The sequence below is a fragment of the Echinops telfairi genome, unplaced genomic scaffold (assembly GCF_000313985.2).
Source record: "Echinops telfairi isolate 266 unplaced genomic scaffold, ASM31398v2 ScPeMD7_12;HRSCAF=54, whole genome shotgun sequence".
Taxonomy (NCBI): domain Eukaryota; kingdom Metazoa; phylum Chordata; class Mammalia; order Afrosoricida; family Tenrecidae; genus Echinops; species Echinops telfairi.
This window is the reverse complement of record NW_022103909.1, coordinates 12,691,520-12,701,715: the sequence shown is the minus strand read 5'-3', so window position 1 is coordinate 12,701,715 and position 10,196 is coordinate 12,691,520.

Genomic DNA, 10,196 nt, shown 5'->3' with positions numbered 1-10,196 from the left:
CCCTTTGCCTCCCAGCTTTTTCCTCTATTTCCATTGATTCTCCTCCTGTCCCACTATCATGCTCAGTCCCCACCAGGATTTCAGCATGAAGTTTCTTCTTACAAGCACATGGCTGACTGCTATCTGGCCCGCAGCTTTATCTATAGGAGCAGACATGTTGTAATTGCTCTCACTGCTCAGGGGACAGTCACACACACACACACACACACACACACACACACACACACGAACTGCATCCCAACTCAGGAAGTTGCGGATGTGGGGCTGGATCCCACAATGTACTGTTGCAACCCTTGTTAGATTATCTTCAGCAAAATTGTATTTGCATGGGATATTAATGATGTTGCTCTGTAATTTGAATGCTCTGTTGGGTCCCATTCCTCTGGAATGAGGACAAAATGGTGCTCTTCTAATCAGCTGGCCAAGTAGCTGCCTTCCAAATTTCCTGGCATTGAAGAGTGAGAGCGGCCGGGGCTGCCTCAGCCCTCGGAAACATTTCCATTGCTACCCCATCGAGTCCCGGAGCCTTGTTTGCAGCTAACTGCTCCGTGCACCCCTGGTGCATAGGTTTCAGCGGAGTTTCTAGACTGAAACAGGCCAAGAAGAAAGTCCTGCTTATCTACTTCTGTAAATGAACCAGTGAAAACCCCAAGAATCACAATGTCATCCGCCTTTATGATAGCAGTTGAGCCCCCTAGGTTGGAGAGCACTTAAAATACTTGGTGGTCACAAGAATGAACTTGAGTAGACAAGTGATGGTGAAGATGATGGACAGGAAATGCTGTATTCTGTTGTCCATGAGTCACCAAGAGTCAGCATCATCCCAACGGAGGCTTAGAATACCAAATACGCCCTCTGAGCACTGAAGAGCAGGGCCTCCAACCCATAGCAAGATACAAGTCAATCTGACCCTCATGATATGAAAAAGGAGGAAAACGCGAGGCTCCAAAAAAGGTTATTTAAAAGAATCCCTGGGCATTATAAACTCAAATGCTTCCTTAGTTCAGCATGAATGCTACTTGTCCTCACCCCTTACTGTCTCTACTTATGAATTAATACCCTTCACGTAGCACCCTGTTTTGTATAATGGGCTTCAGAGTTGGTTGCTTGATTTGTAATTGTTTCTCAGTTTACAAACTGCGCCCACAAACAAGCTACTTCTCCTGCTCAAACCTGTTCTCCTCATATCTAAGATTGGGATGTAAATGAGATCATGCATAAAGTTTTCAGAAGGAGAAAACGTACTGAACTCTTCATACATGTACTTAAGTCATCATGCATGTGAACTGAGTCTTCCTGCATGTGAAGAGTTCTGTTTAGTGATTAGCATGTAAAAATGCAAAGTGTAAGGATTTGCTAATAAAATTTTAATGGATTGTGCTGAATTTTAAAAATCCAATGTAATAAACTCATGTAAAAATAATCGAATGTCATCAATCTTTGTCTGTTGCTGATCAAATTGTGGCCCCCAGAAAAATAGTTGGAGATCCTAACTCCCATATCGGTGGACATGAACTTGTTTGAGTAAACAGAGTCCTTCAGTGTATGTCTGTTTTCGTAGATGCTCTCATTTAAATTAAATGAGGTCGTGGTGGTCCTAATCCCAATCCGTTCTGAGTGGTGCTTTATACAAATGAAGAAGAGACACAGAAAGAGCCAAGTCCAATGGCTGATGCCCTGACCTGGACTTCTAGTCTCCGGAACTCAAAAGATAAATAAATAACTTTCTGCTCTTCAATCTTTCTTCCTTGTTTTAATATAAAACTCTCATATTACAACTTCTAATTCAATATGTAAGATTTCTGAACTGTGCACTTAACACATGTATATGTCACTGTTTTTAATCAGTATGCTGGAGTGATAATTAGGGTTAATGCCAACATGGCTAGCCCAGGAGTCGCCCATGATACAATCTAATGTAATGAGGACAATTTCATGATGGGATCTTCTGTGAAGCAGCCGAGCAATTGTGGCATAAATATGATACAGTACCGCCTTCTTAGTCTGGCTACAGCCTGACACCATGGAAGGAGGCCTCATTCAGGGAGTGTCCTACTTTTAGTATAGCTGGACACTATGCAGAGGCTGCTAGATCTGGATCCTGCATCTGGTCGTCAACCTCCTATCATACTCCTGTCTATCCCAGGAGCCACCAGCAGACTGCTGACTTCACATTCATTCAGCTCAGCATCTGCTAGCCTGTTTCCTCCTGCTGCTCCCTGTTCAGTAGCTGTCTTAGACAGGGTTCTCTAGAGAAACAAAACCATGATGCTTATGATTCCATACATATATAAGAGGATAGGTATATATAGCACAAAGGAATATAATGGCTAATTAGCCCACACTGCACTACAGAGGGCTCAGTTCAACTCACTTCTGTGGAACAGTTAATATACTGGAAGTCCTTGACTCACGAGGGCTGCTGGGTCCAAGGTTCAGGAAGCAGACAGCTGAGTCTTCCATAGGCAATGCAGGCAGTCTGGTCATAGGCAGCAAACAGCAGGGCAGGTCACCAACAGTCAGCCAAATGACAGGATCCGACAGTCCCAAGCTCTAGTGATGTACACACCAGCATGGCGAAGCAGGTCTCGAAGGAACCTCAAGCTCTAGTGACACGATCCATGGGCTAGGTGTCCCACAGGTGGTGTAACTCACGAGTTGAGGCAGAGAACTAGCTAAGGTGGGGCTTGCTGAGCTATTTATCTCTTTGTCCTCCAATCAAACTGTGACTTTATTAAACCCACATGTTCTTATTGGCCAGGTTGGCACAATAAACCTACCTACCACAGCAGCCCTGCAACTTCATCAGTCAGGAGAAGCCTCCAGCTTACATCTGACCCATGAACTTTAAATGGACTGGACATACCCACTTCTAGAATTGTGTGAGCTATTTCTTTATATAAATCTCTCTATACACATCCAAGCATCCCTGGTTTTGTGTCTCTAGAGAAGCCAGCCTAACACAACTGGGAATATCGTAAATACCTATTAAAAGCACTTACATGCCTGCTTCCATGGCCACAGTTTAGAAATAACATATGTGGATTTTAAAGTTAAAATACAAGACATTTACATTACAAATATGGAAGAAGGATTCTATTGAATACAAAGTTTGCTGTATACGTCAAAAACTATAGAGACCTTTGCTATAAAACCATAGAAATCCTTATTACATAAAGATATCAAAATGTGAGGCTGTTGTATATGCCTCATCCAGGTCTATACACTTCTGAAAACAGCATTTCCATCTCTCTAACCCTTCCCTGAAGAACTCTGGATTCTCGGATTTACACATACCAAGACAGTAGTTTTGGCACCCTTGAATGGCTGAAATTGTGTCCCTTTTAAATATGCTTTGAGTCTGGGGAGCAAAAAAGAAGTATGAAGGAGTAAGACCAAGATGTAGGGTAGAGAGGGTAAGGTTTCCCTAGAAACTCTCATAGGACACCCCGTACAAGCCTCGAAGATTGAGCAGGTAAATTGTGTTAATGAGGAAACAAAATCCTCAGGACGGCATTCCTGATCCTTTTCCCATCCATGAAGTTTTCAATTTTCTAAAAACTTATTTTTAGTATTTCTTTTCATTTATTCTATTCACATTAAACCCAATTGTCGTAAAACTTCATCAGAATCTCCCTTGCTCATCCTCTATCCTTTGAGAAAAAAAAAAACCTATCAAGATTACCTCTTTGGTCTTAAAAACTCATAAGCTATCTAAGGCGCAGTTAACTATTGGCTCTGCCCATCCAGAGGAAAGAACAGCACAAAAACTCAGATACATGGAAGCAATTAATCCATGAGAATCTCAGCCTTCACGGCCCAGCCCAGAAACCAGAAGAACTAGATAGTGCCCAACACTACTACCAACCGCTTTGAAAAGCATCCCCTTAGAAAGAAAGTCCTGGACAGAGTGAAAGGGAAAGTGTGGAACAAAACTCAAAATCATTAAAAAAAAAAAGCAAGCTTACTGTCAAGTAGAAACTGTGGAACCCCCAAAATTATGGCCCATGGTAGCACCTCAGGCCCAGAACAGTGCTGTTCAACTCTGGGTGTGGGGCCTCCAATCAATGTCATGAATTAAAATGAATATGAATTGTTGAATGGGAACCAAATTTGCTCTGTAAACTACCACTCAACTCACAATGAAAAGTTTTTGTTTTTTCTAATTTGAATGGTTCAAGCGTAACATCTGATTTTTTTCTCTGTTGTATTTTGTTATTGTTGGAAGTCTTCTCGACTCTTTGTGATGTATTTTTCTATGCTTTTCGGTAGATAAAAGCCAGGCTAGGTGAATATAGAGACAATAATTGGATTAAGAGTTCCTAGAGGTACAACAGGGGAAGTTGGGGGGAAATGGGGAGCTAATTAACAAGGAGGAAAGAAGAAGGGAAATGTTCTAACACTGATTGTGGTCGTGATTGTACAATGCCTCTCCAAATGACTGAACTATTGAATTTTATGATGTCTAGATTGTGCCCTAATAAAATTATAGACATACGTATAAAGTTTTTGCTTTTTTAAGGAGGGAGTTTGGCAGTTGGAGGTGTGCAATCTGCTTCCAGAACGTCACAGCCATGGACATGCCTGGCAGTGCAATAAGTAGGGCTGTGGCCATGAATCTAAACTGACTTGGTAGCACGAGTTTTCCTTTTTTTTTTGTTTTTTAAGGGATTAGTCACAGGACTAGTGAATTTGTTAGAAATATTTCTTCAACAATTCAGGAGGAATCCTACCTAAAGTGGAGTGTATCAGGAAGGAAGAACTGGAGCGAGGGCAACCTTTTCAGGCATTCACTATACTCCCAGCAGAGGGCAGTGGAGTTCAGTGGTAGAATTCTCCCCTTTCCAGCTGCGGGCACAGCCAGTTCATCTCAAGCACAGCTAGTGGCCACCTGTCAGTGAAAGCTTGCGTGGTCTTATGATGATGAGCAGGTTTCAGCAGAGCTTCAGGACTAAGGTGTATTGGGAAAGGCTACTTCTGAAAATCAGCTCAGGAAAAGCCTAAGGATCACAACAATCCAACCCACAACCCATCAGGGAGGCAGGACTGGGCAGCATGTTCTGCTGTGCGTGGGGCCACCAGGAGTTGGGGCAACTGGAAGCCAGCGCTTGGCCCAGAACAATCAAGATGTTGACACACACTGTCCTTGACCCAGCAAGTTCACATCTGAGTAACATTACTTGCCCACTTTCTCACCAAAAAAGGGGGGCTCAGCAGAGATTTTAATGTGGACTTCTGGTACCAAAAACATTGTTTTCACAAGCCACTTCCCACTGAGAACCCTAAGAGCCACAGATGGAGGCAGGTGTTTCTTTAGGGTCTTCTTCTTTCCCTCCCTCTGACACAGGAAGAACCATGTACGTCCAGACGGAAACACGGCTGCATTTGCCCAAACCCCACAATTGCCGACAATTTTTTCTATGAGTTATGATTCAACATACCCTGGGACCCGCAGGCCAAATTTGGGACGAGTCTAGCTTCAAACAGAATTATGGCCATATTGATTGCGGTGCATTAAATAAATAAAACTTCATGAGATCATTCAGCGAGAAAGAGAGAGGGGATAAAATGAAGCTCTCCTTGACTGAAAAGGGCCAACTGATGAAAACAGCAGAAGCAACAGAATTGGAAAGCAACCATTTTATAGCCATTGAAATAGCCCCTCGTGTTACCACTGATTCAGGGCAAGCTCATCCAGAGATAAAAGCCATCACGTTTTTAAATGACTGGAATCAGTGGCAAAATGTCACCTCGCCGATTTTTTTTCATTAATTGTGAAGGGCAAAAGGTCCTTTGACAAGAGAAAATTCTGACCTTCAACACCTGGGTCCATCAGGGTTCATTCGGAAAAACCGGAAGAGCTGTAGCTGTTTCCGAAGAGGAGATCTAACATGGAGAGTTTTCACAGGTGTGGAAGGGGAGGGGAACCAGGCAAGCAGCAGCTCTCTTCCCAAGGCCTATGGAAACAAACAGGAAAGGGGAGTTTCAGAAGGGAGGACATCAAAAGTGAGGCACCACCAAGCTGGTCCTTTCCCAGTGCTGAGTTCTCCGACTCAGCCTCTCTTCTCACCTGGGAGGGCACGTGATGAGGCCCCTTGGGGGGACCTAAAAGACGCCCACTGCAGCTGACACCCACTGCTCAGAGCAGCTGCCAAAGGGCCCCGGCAATGAAGGCATCTGTCCCCTCCTCTCGCCTTCGAACGCCCCCAAGGTCTCCTCACAGAGCTAATGGAAAGCCACTTGGCCAAGGAGTCCAGAAATGTAGTGTGCAGGCTATCAGTCAGTCCCAGCCTCTCAGACTAGGACTTAGAAGGGTAGTGTGGAGCTGAGAAACACAGGTCATTAACTCCGGTGATCCCACTCGGACTCATTAATAGTGGGACAACTGGCAGGATGGGCCTCCTGGTTTGATGGAGGATGCGATTCACAACATCACCAATGGAATGTTCTTACCCAACAAAGCATTTAATTGAATCTAATCACACCGGTGGGCCTAATTGTCAATCAGAGGAAATGCAGAGTAGAAAGGAAAACAGTCACATGGCTCAGTCAGGGACACGTTAGCTAATCCAGAGTGGGGGGCGTTCAGTAGTACGGCATCATGAATCCTCCTCCACTCGGTGCTATGAAAACTCCAGCAGGAATAATAATCTTCACTTGAAAAGGAAAGGGGCCAAATGCAATACTCGATATCACATTGAATCTTCATGTTTTTAATTATAAAAGGCATTCTTGCCACAATTGGAGATAATTTAATGTGAACATGACATTAAATTATTGTTCACTTTCTTGGCTAAACTATAGTTCTATGGTAACAATTGTTGCACCTAGAGAGAAAATATATGAACCTTATACTACTTTTAACTAATTAAAATGTTTAAAATTGTTATAAGAAACAGAATTATTTTTTAAATGACATAAAAAATAAGCTCTAGCAACCTCACTGCCATTGAGCCAATTCTCTGACTCCTAGTGACCCTCTAGGAACTGTCCCTATGGATTTCCTAAGTTGCAAATCTTTATGGGAGCAGAAACCTCATCTTTCACCCACAAATGGTTGATGGGGCTTTGAGCCACTGACCTTGAAGTTAGCAGCCCAACACAACCCACTTTGCCACCAGAACTCCTAAAAATGGGCTAGTAATGTCATTTCCTCCCTGCAAAATCGGCTTATCTGTTATCCCATAATAGTAGGCAGGTTCTTCAAAGCTTTGTTTACCTCCAAATACTTGTGCAAATCACAAAATTAAGCACACTCCTCCCCAGCATATACACATGTTTATTTTTAAATTGTTGCATGTGTTTCTGAGCAAATAATCTCGACAAACCTAAAACACCACTTTTTTCATGCCTCAACATCTCTGAAGTCTGCATGTAATTTTAATCAACGGTATGCAATGTCTTACCAGTGCATCTTATTTTTGTTTGGCTCTGGTGTTTCACTGGTGCATCTTCTAAACAAGTGTCCAGATTCAATTAAGTGAGCGACGTTATACAATGAATAGCACAGCTCATTTTATTGCAAGGTCTCACCAAAATGTAAAATGGTTTAAAATTAAGGTCAAAAACAAGGATAAGGTCAAGTTCTACTATTTTCCTCCCCTTTGTCTAGTGCGTCGCTGGAAACGCCTTCCCACACGAGGACTGCGCAACTGGAAGCTGCCAGCGGGCTGTTTGGGGCGGGGGCTGTTTAGGGGCTTCGGTGGTTCGTTTGGCTGCGGGGCTGATGGCGGTGGTTGCTGTGGGCAAGTGATCTCAGCCTGGGCTGTTTTAACTGTGGAAATATGGCACGATCTCTTTTGTGCTGGCCTGTTTATTTCATAGGAAACAGCTGATCAAACTGCCCCAAGAATCCCGTGTCGGTGCCTGAGGCAGGTGTTGGGTGACTGTGGCTGACCTTCACTGTGACCGTGAGCTGGGGCAGCAGCTCTGTGGAACCACTTCATCGCCGTGTTTCAATAGGTAACTAAACAGAAGAACTAGCAGGACGTGGGGCTGAAGATAGAGGAGAACCATGGTTTTTTCTTTTAAAAACCACAGAAATACAGTGAATAAAAAGATGATTTAATAGACATAGATACCCCCTTTCTGCCCACTTAAAAGTTTTATCATTCAGAAAAAAAAATGAAGAGAAAATACATACGGATTAAGCCTCAGGTGGAAATACACGTGGATTAAGCCTCTGAACTAGACCAGCTATGTGAATAGCCTTGTTCTCACCCGGAGTGCACTGGGAAGGAGATTATGGCAGATTAGCTGGGTTAAAATCTAGCACCTTATCATGATCTCCCTGGGGACCAATTTCAAAATTGTTCTAGTTTTTAATATTTTCTGTTTTCTTTTCAACTTGGGTTTTTTTCTGCTTTATTTTGCTATTGTTAGCTTTTTGACTCTGTGTTTTGTCCTCTGTGTGTATATGTATATATGTGTGTGTGTGTGTGTGTGTGTGTGTGTGTGTATGGTATATGAAATCTGGGATGGGTGAATCTATAGATACACTAACTGAATTAATGGTTCATTGGTAGCATGGCAGGGCGGCTAGGGAGAATGGGGACATAAGAACAAGGAGTACAAGAAATGTTCTAAATTTGATTTTGGTAATGATTGTGAACTCTTCCTGATATGATTGAACTATTGAATTGTATGCTATCTGGACTGTGTCCCAATAAAACTGCTTATAAAAAATAGACATATATAAATCCCCATTTACACTTCGAGACAGAGCTGGCAGATCTAGATTAATTTAACATATATCCTTCGATCAGGATGAGCACACCAAAGAGTGAGAATATTTTGTCCCTTGGAATAATAGTTATTACTCTCTCTAAAATAAAATGTTCCTGTCAGTTGTCCTTGACATTTACTCTTGACCAGGAATGAAGTATATCTTCTTCAGACCCTAACAATGGGGGAGGTCAGTCTCCTCGTACTTAAGATGATATGCCTTGTTAATGTGGGCGTTGTTAATACCTTGTTAATGTGCTCACAAATCAGCCATTAGCCATACTAATGACCAGACTTAAGATTAATATTGTTATTGAAATGCAGAATTTTAATTTCATCAGTTTTCCAATGTGTTTTAGACCAGAGCCATTAGCAGGTAATTTATTGATACTCTTCATCAAGAGGAAGAGAGAGAAAAGATGATAATCATGAGATAAAAGCAGCCATTTTTTTCTCCCTTGAAATATATCCTCCAAAAATCCCAATCTTTTTAATAGTGACCCGATAAAGAAGTAATGTGGCACCAAAGGACAAATGTGGTATCATCTCATGTATATGGCAGCTCTACAATTGGCACATCCATCGAGAGAAAGTTAGTAAGTGACCCAAAGGACCGGTAGGAGAGGGGAAAGGGAATTATTACTTCCGGGGCACTGAGTTTCTACTAAAGGTAAAGACAACAGTTTGGGAAAGGTGGTGGTTCCATGAGACTGTGAGCATGAACAGTGTCATTAAATTCTACACATGAAAATGGTTGAACCGAAAAAATGATTTTTTTTATGTTTGTTTTGCAACAATAAAAAAGGAGGAGGAAGAACAGAGGGAGAATGAAAACTATGGTATTAAGTGGGGCTGTGTGTTTAAAAAAGGAAAAGATGTTGGAGAGGGTTGTTTTGGGGGGGGGGTTTTTTGGAATTTGTTTACCTGTTAAGAACTAGTTTTAAATATGTGAAATAAAGGAATGACAACGTGGATTATTAGCATTAGACCAACACCTCATAACATTATCTTGCAGATCAGATTAAATGACTGCTGGGCGTCTGGAAGTCAAATGACTCGTCTGGTGTTCATTTTTGCTCTCTGTTCCTTTAAACAGACTGAAGTCTTCAGTAGCGCCCAATGCTCAAGGTTTCTCTGAACTAAACTTCAAAATGGCTTTCATTTTATTTTATTTTTTCAGGAAAAGATATTTTGACATCCCTGTTACTTAGTTCATCTCAGAGCTCTAACCTCATTTAGGTAAGTTCTTCCAAGAATCCTGTCAACACCATTTCTAGAGAAGAAAACACCTGGGATATTTTTTTCTTCCCTGGAAGAAGAAGGGCGGAGTTATAGAACAAGCAGGCACACGTTCCTAGAGGCAGAGTGCTCCGGCAACTAGAGTGGATAACTTTTAACTCTCTGATTTTAATTTTAAGACTATCACCTACTTCATAGAGATATTGAGAATGTTAAGCTAGTGTATGTTAAGT